The sequence below is a fragment of the Coregonus clupeaformis genome, chromosome 7, assembly GCF_020615455.1.
Source record: "Coregonus clupeaformis isolate EN_2021a chromosome 7, ASM2061545v1, whole genome shotgun sequence".
Taxonomy (NCBI): Eukaryota; Metazoa; Chordata; class Actinopteri; order Salmoniformes; family Salmonidae; genus Coregonus; species Coregonus clupeaformis.
Window position 1 is genome coordinate 14,290,402 of NC_059198.1, and position 12,418 is coordinate 14,302,819.

The 12,418-nt window shown below is 44.3% G+C and overlaps 1 pseudogene; it reads left to right on the plus strand.

Moving 5' to 3' along the window:
• The first annotated feature begins 558 nt into the window (after positions 1-558).
• On the plus strand, positions 559-11,617 carry LOC121570273 (annotated as a pseudogene).
• Positions 11,618-12,418: the final 801 nt, after the last annotated feature.

The window sequence follows — 12,418 nt, forward strand, 5'->3', positions numbered from 1 at the left end:
TCCGGTTAAATCTCAGGATGGATGTAAACTTCCGGTTATCGTAGAATGCTGTGCTACCGTATGCTAGCATTGAATGCTTGTCGTCAAAAACATCCGAAACGGTTCATTTTCGTCGTTGTTGTTGTTTATCTTAATGTTTATGTTAATGTTTTTACTTGTAATACTTCGTCTTGACTTATAACACGATGACGTGTAAACGTACGAAAGTGTCCTTTCAAAAACGGGATGACAGCTCTTCCAGCCATCACTGCTGTGTGCCGCAATGTACAGTGTCTGCCAGATGCAATTCTTCTGTTGGTTTTTTTTACTTTTCCCAAAGACAGTGAATTACATAAACGGTGGGTGATTAACATTCGACGAGTCAACTTTCTTACAACAAACACACGACTCTGCAGCCGACACTTTCTAAGTGAAGATGTGATAGAGCCTCCGACTCCAGCTGGGTGCAGACGTCTGAAGAAGGGAGCTGTTCCAGTGCTGTTTCAATGGAACAATTTCAGTCTTCCAGTCCCACGGCCCGGAGTTTGGGAAAGGACCGAGCGTCCCAACACAGAAACCATGAATGATCCGTCTGTGGAATTGGACTGTCCTCCTGACCATGACTACTGCAACAGTACTGAACATGCTGCGCTGGATATGTCCCTTGACCACAATGAAGAACTTAGTGTAGAGATAGCAAGGCTCCGAAATCAAATTGAGGAGATAACTATCAGCAGCAAGTTCTGCTTGGAGCGGTTTGCTGGATCTGATGATGACATAAGGTTTTTCACAAGGTAAATTAAAATGTCCAATATGTTTAATATATAGGCCTATGTATTTGAGCTGTCAACAATGACTAGTATTATTATCTGTTTAAATGTTGCATGTGTGATGTGTGTTGTTGTAAGCTACTGGAAACCTTGAATTTCCCTCGGGATGAGTAAAGTATCTATCTAAAACTATCTAGATCTAGGCTATCTACTAGCGCATTAATTGTATTTAAAAATACTAAGAGCAGTAAGCAAAAGGACTGACGTGTGCGTGGTCCAGTTTCTGACTTTAGTGCCAAATGTTCTAAGATGTTGTATAACTGTCAATAAGGATGCTAACATGCTTGCAATTTAATGTTGTGTATGGACACTTAACATATAGAAATGTAACACGTATGTCCCACAGGTTTGCAAGTCATGCCCACCTGATGGCCTTTTGGAAGCAGATAGAGCCAGCCACCTGCAAGATCATACGGGTGACAAGAGCACGAAGTGTAGCAAAGACTGATGAGGTCCCTCACACTGGCAATGCCAATAATCTAGTCCTACTCTCAGCTGGTGTGGTGGCTTTGGTTTCTTTATTGAGCGGTAGCAGTGGGCTCTCACAGAGATCTCATTTGTAGCCCTGTTTTTACCTGATACTTTCATAAAAGTACAAACACATGAAGTGAGAGGCATATACACATGATTAAACTTTATTTAAAGCATGATTAACCTGAAGCAGGACGGAGTCATGACTTAAAACACCAAAGCAAGGCTTCTAGCTCAGGCTAGCTAGCGTTAGCATATTACCTTCAAAGTTGCAAAGAAAATAAGAAACGTAAAATTTGAAGCCTTTATCCAGTTTGCTACGTGGTGTCGTACTGGATGTCCGGACGACCCTCCGTATATCATTAACAGATACTTTAGGCAACTCCAGCAAACACCTTGTAAACTTCATCTCTGCCATCATAACGGTCTACTGTCACTGTCTAATGTTTTTTTCCGGTAACCGGAAATGCCCAAGCATCCTTACGCCAATGCGGAAGTGATGCGTGCATAGAGCCTATTAGATTAGATTATGAATAGCCACTGTCTGTTACCACAGAAGGGGGCTGTTTTTCAGAGCTGTCTGTCCCATTCCCAGCTAGGTTACAAGGCACTTTGTTGCCAGTAGGCTGCCTATGACTGGTCAGTAGGGTAACCTCCATGATAACGTTGTGACAACAGGCTCGTTGTGACAACAGTACCCCCAGGTGGCACTTAAACACTGTTTTTTCAACCCCAAGTTCCACAGTGTTCAGGGATGTCAAAGGTGTTGTGTCTCCCGCATGTGAGTTAGATGAAAAGTGTCCTTTCTCCACGGTGGACATGGGAAAATAACCAATCTCTCTTTCCACAAGGTGACGTCCCGCCCCTTCAGATGGCACTTTACGGGAGGCTCACTGTCTGCTCCGACCAATGGTGCGCATGCGCAGTGTGACCCTGGATCATGCGAACAGTGACTTCAGGGTACAGGCTACAATTCAGCGCATTCCGTTTCTTGGTCTCATGCTAGACTCACTTGCTTATCAAGCTTTTTTATCCATATGGAGGGTGTTCGGGTTCCGGCTCTGCTAAGCCAAATTTCGCCTTGGTCACACAATGAGTTTTCGGCAGTGCCTACGCCTACTGGGGGTGATGTCTTCTGTGATGGAAGTCGTTCCCCTGGGGCTATTGTTAATGCGGCCCTTCCAGTGCGGAGGGCTAGCCACTCACCTGGACTCATCTCGCAGCCTAAGCCGGTTGCTTTGGGTGTCCCCGTCAGGCCTATGGGCCATGGCCCATCGGTGGGACCCTTTGCTATTGCCAGGGGGCTCCCATGGGCTGAGCTGCATCCCGCAAGGTGATCACGACAGACTCATCCCCTCGAGGAACGTATGTTTAACACAATGCTGCTTCTGTAATAACCTGTCTTGGTTGGGTTCATGCGAGTGACTGATTGATTGCACAAAAGAGGAAACCACACTATCACTCCCAAGCAATTTGGCAGTTAGCCCAGAATATTGTTTTGGGACTAGATAAGCGATACAAGGTCTCAGCTTTGAGAGAAGAATACTCGTGAGGTATCAGTCAGTCACATGCAGGAACCAACGTTAATAATGAACAATGTAAATCATGCTTATAACTTGTTTGTGTAGCAGTATAAAAGGACTGAAAGGGAATGCCCCCTTTTAGAGTTTTCATCAAGCTTGTATTGAGTTTGTGAACCTCTCTGCGCGTTAAATAAAAATTGCTTAATTTACTTTGACTTTGAGTCCTTAGTGTTGAATTTCCACGACAGGCTCCTGACTGGCTGAGTAGGTGCCGAGTGTTGGTGGATTTTTCGAAATTCAGCAGACATGCATCGCATTAACCAGCATGATAGTAGCTCGTTTCCAATTTGATTAATTTCTCTCAACTCTGAATAGAATAGGAATGGAGCTTTAGGCCTACTCAGGCTGGTTATAGGAAGACTATCACATTTGAATTATACCATAGCCCATCTAGCCTATCTATCCTATTTATAAAAGGACTGAAGACAGAAAAATGTGGTTCCATTTCAACATACAGTACCAGTCAAAGGTGTGGACACACCTACTCATTCCAGGGTTTTTCTTTATTTTTACTATTTTCTACATTGTAGAATAATAGTGAAGACATCAAAACTATGAAATAACACATATGGAATCATGTAGTAACCAAACAACTGTTAAACAAATAAAAAAATATTTTATATTTGAGATTCTTCAAAGTAGCCACCCTTTGCCTTGATGACAGCATTGCACACTCTTGGAATTCTCTCAAATTAAAAGCCTATTGCACAGAAAAACATGGACAGTGGGATACATCGCTAATTTTATACCACTGACAGCAACATATACTAAAGCAATAAACAAACACTTTTCAATGAGAACAGAAATCCACAAAAACTACTTAGCCTACATTTTAACACGACCACATCTTCCCAATTAAGTAGCCTAGCTTAGTTGTTTGGCTACTTGAAGAGAACTAGTATGAGTATAATAGTATGAGTAATGAGTATAACATCCTGGCAAAATTTACATACCATAAAACTTGAACACAAATATAAACACAACATGTAAAGTGTTGGTCCCATGTTTCATGAGCTGAAATAAAAGATCCCAGAAATGTTCCATTCACAAAAAGCGTATTTCTCTCAAATTTTACCCACAAATTTGTTTACATCCCTGTTAGTGAGCATTTCTCAATTGCCAAGATAATCTATCCACCTGACAGTTGTGGCATATCAAGAAGCTGATTAAATAGCATGATCATTACACAGGTGCACCTTGTGCTTGGGACAATAAAAGGCCACTCTAAAATTAGCATTTTTGTAACACAACACAATGCCACAGATGCCTCAAGTTGAGGGAGCGTGCAATTGGCATGCTGACTGCAGGAATGTCCAGAGCTGTTGCCATATAATTGAATGTTAATTTCTCTACCATAAGCCGCCTCCAATGTCGTTTTACAGAATTTTGCAGTACATACAACCGGCCTCACAACTGCAGACCTAGGTTCTGTATGGCGTCATGTGGGCGAGCGGTTTGCGTCATCAGCGTTGTGAACAGAGTACCCCATGGTGGCAGTGGGGTTATGGCAGTGGAGGCTCCTCAGAGTAGTCGGCGAGGTGAGGTGAGTAGTCATGCTGTACTTCGCTCCGCAGGTAATATGACACATTACATTGCAATGGAACGATTTGATTAGTGTAATGTTAGCTAGCTACATAGTTGTATTTGTATCAAAGATAAAGGTGTAGTATAGAGAAACTATCGAGGTTAGCTAGCCAGCTACATTCGTTCGCAGCGACGCCGTTTTTCAAACAAAGTCAACACAACAGCCATTGCTAGCTAGCAGTACTGTAGCAACTAAATACAATATCCTTTTAGCCAGCTACATTCGTTCGCAGCGACGCCGTTTTTCAAACAAAGTCATCACCGCAGCCATTGCTAGCTAGCCAACGCTACCAGCACTGTAGCAACTAAATACAATATAATTTTAGCCAGCTACATTCGTTCGCAGCGAAGCCATTTTTCAAACAAAGTCAACACAGCAGCCATTGCTAGCTAGCCAACACTACCAGCTAGCTGTACTGTAGCAACTAAATACAATATAATTTTAGCCAGCTACACTCGTTCGCAGCGACGCCGTTTTTCAAACAAAGTCAACACCACAGCCATTGCTAGCTAGCCAACACTACCAGCTAGCAGTACTGTAGCGGCTAAATACAATATAACTTTAGTCAATGAGAATTTTGCAACATAAAGCTTCCCTTTCTGAACATTCGAGATGTGTAGTCCACTTGTGTAGCTAGCATGACTGACTTTGTGCTAGCTAGCCAACGTTTAATTATTGCTGCGTTATGAAAGGAACTGGACACGAATTATCTGTTTAGTGTGTTAACACACTATTGGTAGTTTGTTGTAACCAAGTATTGGTGCTATACCGTGTATTATTGGATGCTAGCATGCTAGTTAGCTATGGCGTCATAGGATACGGTGCCCTGGGCGGTTTTCATGGAAGAATACTGTACCAAGTTAGCTAGCTGAATAAAGTAAGTTAGAGTCTATTCCTAGAAACATTGAACCGCTCTAGTTTACAACAATTCTAATTTCTAAAGTGGAAGTTGGGAGAGTTATATTCAGGTGTTTCAGTGAAACAATTATAGTTTCTGAGGTGGAAGTTGGGAGAGTTATATTTGGGAGTTGTGGTGAGGGAGGCCCCGCTCTCTCCTTTCCCAGATGTTTAGTTCATTTCATTCCGATCTCCTCTGCATTATTGTAGCCATTTGCTGCAGCCTATCAACTATGCCTCTGCCTATCCCTGTTCTCTCCTCTCCGCACAGGCTACACAAACGCCTCACACCGCGTGGCTGCTGCCTCTCTAACCTGGTGGTCCCTGCACGCACCACACACCTGGAGTTCCAGGTCTCAGGCAGCCTCTGGAACTGCCGTTCTGCTGCCAACAAGGCAGACTTCATCCCAGCCTATGCTACCCTCCAGTCCCTCGACTTCTTGGCGCTGACGGAAACATGGATTACCACTGAAAACACTGCTACTCCTACTGCTCTCTCCTCGTCTGACCATGTGTTCTCGCATACCCCGAGAGCATCTGGTCAGCGGGGTGGTGGCACAGGAATCCTCATCTCTCCCAAGTGGACATTCTCAATTTTTCCCCTAACCCATCTGTCCATCTCCTCATTTGAATTCCATGCTGTCACAGTCACTAGCCCATTTAAGCTTAATATCCTTGTCCTCTATCGCCCTCCAGGTTCCCTTGGAGAGTTCATCAATGAGCTTGACGCCTTGATAAGTTCCTTTCCTGAGGATGGCTCACCCCTCACAGTTTTGGGGGATTTCAACCTCCCTACGTCTACATTTGACTAATTTCTCTCTGCCTCCTTCTTTCCACTCCTCTCCTGTTTTGACCTCACCCTCTCACCGTCCCCACCTACTCACAAGGCAGGCAATACGCTTGACCTTATCTTTACTAGATGCTGTTCTTCTACTAATCTCACTGCAACTCCCCTCCATGTCTCCGACCACTACTTTGTATCCTTTTCTCTCTCGCTCTCCTCCAACACTACTCACTCTGCCCCTACACAGATGGTAATGCGCCGCCGCAACCTTCGCTCTCTCTCTCCCGCTACTCTCTCCTCTTCCATCCTATCATCTCTTCCCTCTGCTCAATCCTTCTCCCTCCAATCTCCTGATTCTGCCTCCTCAACCCTCCTCTCCTCCCTTTCTGCATCCTTTGACTCTCTATGTCCCCTATCCTCCCGGCCGGCTCGATCCTCCCCCCTCCAGCTCCGTGGCTTGATGACTCATTGCGAGCTCACAGAACAGAGCTCCGGGCAGCTGAGCGGAAATGGAAGAAAACTAGACTCCCTGCGGACCTGGCATCTTTTCACTCCCTCCTCTCTACATTTTCTTCATCTGTTTCTGCTGCTATGGCCACTTTCTACCACTCTAAATTCCAAGCATCTGCCTCTAACCCTAGGAAGCTCTTTGCCTCATTCTCCTCCCTGCTGAATCACCCCCGCGGCTCACTCTTGGATTGCGTCCTACCTGACCGGTCGCTCCTACCAAGTGGCGTGGCGAGAAGCTGTCTCCGCACCACGTGCTCTCACCACTGGTGTCCCCCAGGGCTCAGTTCTAGGCCCTCTCCTATTCTCGCTATACACCAAGTCACTTGGCTCTGTCATATCCTCACATGGTCTCTCCTACCATTGCTACGCTGACGATACACAACTAATCTTCTCCTTTCCCCCTTCTGATAACCAGGTGGCGAATCGCATCTCTGCATGTCTGGCAGACATATCAGTATGGATGACGGATCACCACCTCAAGCTGAACCTTGGCAAGACGGAGCTGTTCTTCCTCCCGGGGAAGGACTGCCCGTTCCATGATCTCGCCATCACGGTTGACAACTCCATTGTGTCCTCCTCCCAGAGTGCGAAGAGCCTTGGCGTGACCCTGGACAACACCCTGTCGTTCTCCGCTAACATCAAGGCGGTGACCCGATCCTGTAGGTTCATGCTCTACAACATTCGCAGAGTACGACCCTGCCTTACACAGGAAGCGGCACAGGTCCTAATCCAGGCACTTGTCATCTCCCGTCTGGATTACTGCAACTCGCTGTTGGCTGGGCTCCCTGCCTGTGCCATTAAACCCCTACAACTCATCCAGAATGCCGCAGCCCGTCTGGTGTTCGACCTTCCCAAGTTCTCTCACGTCACCCCGCTCCTCCGCACACTCCACTGGCTTCCAGTTGAAGCTCGCATCTGTTACAAGACCATGGTGCTTGCCAATGGAGCTGTGAGGGGAACGGCACCTCCGTACCTTCAGGCTCTGATCAGTCCCTACACCCAAACGAGGGCATTGCGTTCATCCACCTCTGGCCTGCTGGCTCCCCTTCCTCTGCGGAAGCATAGTTCCCGCTCAGCCCAGTCAAAACTGTTCGCTGCTCTGGCACCCCAATGGTGGAACAAGCTCCCTCACGACGCCAGGACAGCGGAGTCACTCACCACCTTCCGGAGACATTTGAAACCCCACCTCTTTAAGGAATACCTGGGATAGGATAAAGTAATCCTTCTACCCCCCACAAAAAAAATAAATAAATAAAAATAAAAAATAAAAATAATAATAATAATATTTGTAAAGTGGTTATCCCACTGGCTATAGGGTGAATGCACCAATTTGTAAGTCGCTCTGGATAAGAGCGTCTGCTAAATAACGTAAATGTAAATGTAAATGTAGTCCCGTGTAGCTCAGTTGGTAGAGCATGGCGTTTGCAACGCCAGGGTTGTGGGTTCGTTTCCCATGGGGGACCAGTATGATTTTTTTTTTTTTTTAACGTATGTACTCACTAATTGTAAGTCGCTCTGGATAAGAGCGTCTGCTGCTAAATGACAAAAATGTAAATGTGGGGAGGACCGTCCTCCTCAGTGAATTACATGAAAATAAAAATAGTGAAACATTTTAAAAAGCTATCCTTTTTAGATAAAACTGTACCAAATATATTAATGTCACCAAATAATTTATTAAAACACACTGTTTTGCAATGAAGGTCTACAGTAGCCTCAACAGCACTCTGTAGGGTAGCACCATGGTGTACCCAGAGGACAGCTAGCTTCCATCCTCCTCTGGGTACATTGACTTCAATACAAAACCTAGGAGGCTCATGGTTCTCACCCCCTTCCATATACTTACACTGTAATTATGACAACTTCCAGAGGACATCCTCCAACCTACAGTGAGGGAAAAAAGTATTTGATCCCCTGCTGATTTTGTATGTTTGCCCACTGATAAAGAAATGATCAGTCTATAATTTTAATGGTAGGTTTATTTGAACAGTGTGAGACAGAATAACAACAACAAAATCCAGAAAAACGCATGTCAAAAATGTTATAAATTGATTAGCATTTTAATGAGGGAAATAAGTATTTGACCCCCTCTCAATCAGAAAGATTTCTGGCTCCCAGGTGTCTTTTATACAGGTAACGAGCTGAGATTAGGAGCACACTCTTAAAGGGAGTGCTCCTAATCTCAGTTTGTTACCTGTATAAAAGACACCTGTCCACAGAAGCAATCAATCAGATTCCAAACTCTCCACCATGGCCAAGACCAAAGAGCTCTCCAAGGATGTCAGGGACAAGATTGTAGACCTACACAAGGCTGGAATGGGCTACAAGACCATCGCCAATCAGCTTGGTGAGAAGGTGACAACAGTTGGTGCGATTATTCGCAAATAGAAGAAACACAAAATAACTGTCAATCTCCCTCGGCCTGGGGCTCCATGCAAGATCTCACCTCGTGGAGTTGCAATGATCATGAGAACGGTGAGGAATCAGCCCAGAACTACACGGGAGGATCTTGTCAATGATCTCAAGGCAGCTGGGACCATAGTCACCAAGAAAACAATTGATAACACACTACGCCGTGAAGGACTGAAATCTTGCAGCGCCCGCAAGGTCCCCCTGCTCAAGAAAGCACATATACATGCCCGTCTGAAGTTTGCCAATGAACATCTGAATGATTCAGAGGAGAACTGGGTGAAAGTGTTGTGGTCAGATGAGACCAGAATGGAGCTCTTTGGCATCAACTCAACTCGCTGTGTTTGGAGGAGGAGGAATAATGCCTATGACCCCAAGAACACCATCCCCACCGTCAAACATGGAGGTGGAAACATTATGCTTTGGGGGTGTTTTTCTACTAAGGGGACAGGACAACTTCACCGCATCAAAGGGACGATGGACGGGGCCATGTACCGTCAAATCTTGGGTGAGAACCTCCTTCCCTCAGCCAGGGCATTGAAAATGGGTCATGGATGGGTATTCCAGCATGACAATGACCCAAAACACACGGCCAAGGCAACAAAGGAGTGGCTCAAGAAGAAGCACGTGAAGGTCCTGGAGTGGCCTAGCCAGTCTCCAGACCTTAATCTCATAGAAAATCTGTGGAGGGAGCTGAAGGTTCGAGTTGCCAAACGTCAGCCTCGAAACCTTAAGGGAGAAGATCTGCAAAGAGGAGTGGAACAAAATCCCTCCTGAGATGTGTGCAAACCTGATGGCCAACTACAAGAAACATCTGACCTCTGTGATTGCCAACAAGGGTTTGCCACCAAGTACTAAGTCATGTTTTGCAGAGGGGTCAAATACTTATTTCCCTCATTAAAATGCAAATCAATTTATAACATTTTTGACATGCATTTTTCTGGATTTTTTTGTTGTTATTCTGTCTCTCGCTGTTCAAATAAACCTACCATTAAAATTATAGACTGATCATGTCTTTGTCAGTGGGCAAACCTACAAAATCAGCAGGTGATCAAATACTTTTTTTCCCTCACTTTAGCAGCAAGGGGCAAGGGTTACCTAGCGGTGTACGCGCCCACTCCACCAGGGGTCTGGCAGCGTCTTGAGCGTTCTTTAAAGCAGGGTTTCCAAAACTCTGTCCTGTGAGGTTTTATCGCTTGGATGTCACTGCTCCCAGTGTGCTTACAGCTGGGACAGGAGAATGTCACTAGGCTGCGCTGTATGCGCAATACCCAGACTGCCGCATCTGGCGTCTCAGCTGCAGTTTGGTCAGACTGCCGCATCTGGCGTCTCAGCTGCAGTTTGGTGTTGTGTACAGCTGCATAGAGGACAAGATGTACACAGGAAGAAAAGGGGACTTTCTTTGATGGAGAGAGATTGCAAGTGTCTGATGTGACAGGTAAGACCGAGACAAGAGTATCCACTGCCAAATGGTTATATGTGAATACACACTTGAGCAACTGTCATGATAATAGATGCACAGATTCCTGTGCAGCAGTATTCAAAAACAGAACATAATTTGATCATTATTCTTAGGTATGTTATATAGCATCTAACAAATATTGCACAGGCTGATACAAACATACACAATGTGTGTTTCATTTCTTCGTTGCAGAGATAAAGAAATCGATGATTATCAGTGAGCTGGGTTCTAACAGACAGCCAGAGACGGTGAGCAAGATCTTCTAGTTGTTGAGGTCAAAGTAAAAAAAGGTATTTCTCATAAAGTTATGATTTGCACACAAAAAGTGAATATTTATCCAGAGTGACTTACAGGAGCAATTAAGGTTAAATTCCTTGCTCAAGGGTATGTCAACAGATTTTTCACCTAGTCAGCTCGGGGATTCAAACCAACAACCTTCCGGTTATTGGCCCAATGCTCTTAACTGCTAGGCTACCTGTATAGTTTAGAATATGTTAGTAATTGAGGTCTTAATTAACACCCAATCCTCCTTCTTTCTTTTGCTCCCTCTCCCGGGATTTGAGGTCAGGTACAGCTGCTACCAACATGTGCCTGGTTGCATCGGGGGCAGTGGAGGCCTTCTTTGAGATCGGGATCCATTGCTGGAACATCGCTGCTGGGGTGGTCATTGTCACAGAGGCAGGTGGAGTGCTCATGGATGCGGATCGTATGTACAGACTCTAGTTCAGTGATACAGACAATCAGCCATGATAACTGCTGAGCGTGAGGAATTGCCAATAAAATATTGTTGATAACATTTGCCAATCTTTTTCCATTTACAAAATAAACTACAGTGTATTTATGCCCTTTGAATTGTTTATCATATATTTGCTGTCTTTGAGTAAAAAACAACCTGTAATTCTGTGTAGTTATACTTAAATGCTATAAATATGTGTATTGTCCATCCAGGAGGTACATCTGACTTGACGTCTAGAAGAATGGTTTCAGCAAACATCAAAACCATTGCGGACCGTATCATTAAGGAGATAGACATCTTCCCAGCGAAAAAGGGATGACGCTCCAAAGGAGAATAAATCACTGAATGTTTCTGCTGTTACAGTTTTATCTTGATATTTTTCTGATATTTGCTTATGCCAGTAAAGGTCCAAATGCCAATAGTTAAAGGCAGTATTACTTCATACCTAGCCTGATCCCAGATCTGTTTGTGCTCTTGCCAAATCCATTGCTCATTGGCATGACAATGTGACAAGGAGTTGGCATGGCAGCACAAACAGACTGGCATTCAGGCTACTTCATACCCATTGTGAACCAACAGTCTTGTGTTGTTGTCAGAGTTTACAATGTCAAGCAGCCTCATGTCTTCAATCCACAAGGGGCATTATATAAAAACTTGAATTGTGTGTGTTCTATGCTAAAAGTACATGCTTTCCCATGTGTATTAATGTGTAGGCCTACTGATGATTCTCATAAAAAGACCTGAATGAAGATAGCATATCACAGTGACCATAGAAACACTGTTGCTTTTTTTGCACAAGTTAAAAAAGTAGATTACATTATAACTTACTTTATTTTGTGGAAGGCCTATTCATCATCATTAAATTGTCAAATGTATCTCACTTTATCCACCACCTATTTATAGCAACTACCTAGAAGTTTATAATTGGGTTTTTACTTTATCTTTCCAATTGTTAAATTGGCCAAGTTCAGGGAAATGTATTTAATTAAAAGTTGAGAAAGTTATATAGACTCAGGTGTGTTTTGGAGACAGTCATACAAGGTTAAACATTGATGAGTGTGCTGCTATACTCCGGAAATGACTGGAACAAAGTTAGTGTAATGCTCAAGCTGTTGGCCAAGGAGGTTGATTATTTCTTGGAACAGCAGACAGATACAGTATAATAACCTAGATGG